This window comes from Tachyglossus aculeatus, chromosome 10 (genome assembly GCF_015852505.1).
Source record: "Tachyglossus aculeatus isolate mTacAcu1 chromosome 10, mTacAcu1.pri, whole genome shotgun sequence".
Lineage (NCBI taxonomy): Eukaryota > Metazoa > Chordata > Mammalia > Monotremata > Tachyglossidae > Tachyglossus > Tachyglossus aculeatus.
The window spans coordinates 2036885-2037851 of NC_052075.1; positions in this window are offsets into that span (position 1 = coordinate 2036885).

Consider the following 967-nt stretch of genomic DNA (forward strand, 5'->3'; position numbering starts at 1 on the left):
TCTCCCTCTCTTCAAAGCCCTCTTGAAATTACATCTCCTCCAGAAGGCCTTCCCTGGTTAAGTTTTCTTTCTCTCCCGGGCAGATCCCCAAACTCTTAAATTAGTACTTATGTACTAATATTATATATATAATATGTAATACAGATTTTATCTCTCCCTCTCTTCAAAGCCCTCTTGAAATTGCATCTCCTCCAGAAGGCCTTCCCTGGTTAAGTTTTCTTTCTCTTCCAGGCAGATCCCCAAACTCTTAAATTAGTACTTATGTACCAACTATGCGTTTATATACCTTCTCAGAGAGCTTTACACGACCTATATTTATGCCAACTTGTACTTCTGAAGCGCTTAGTACAGTGCTCTGCACAAAGTAAGCACTCAATAAATACGATTGAATGAATGAATGAATGCATCTCTCCATTTCTGTTTTCTCTTTTTCTTTCTGTAAATTTGGGACATGTATCTGTGATCAACCTGACTTGCTTCTATCCACCCCAGTGCTTAGCTCAGTATCTGGCACACATTAAGCGCTTAACAAATATCACAATGATAAATTATTGTTACTTACTCTATTTATTTATTTATTTTACTTGTGCATATCTATTCTATTTATTTTATTTTGTTACTATGTTTGGTTTTGTTCTCTGTCTCCCCCTTTTAGACTGTGAGCCCACTGTTGGGTAGGGACTGTCTCTATATGTTGCCAACCTGGACTTCCCAAGCACTTAGTACAGTGCTCTGCACACAGTAAGCGCTCAATAAATACGATTGATTGATTGATTGATTGAAGGCAGGGATGATGACTTCTAGCTCTACTGTCCTCTTCCAACACCTAGCACAGGGCTCTTCATCTAGTGGGTGCTCAATAAATACGATTGATTGGGATTTTGTTTTGGTCCACATTACACCGCACAGCTAGCTAGCAAGAAAACGTCCTGGAAAACATGTGTCTTTCCACTGCTGTATTCTCCCC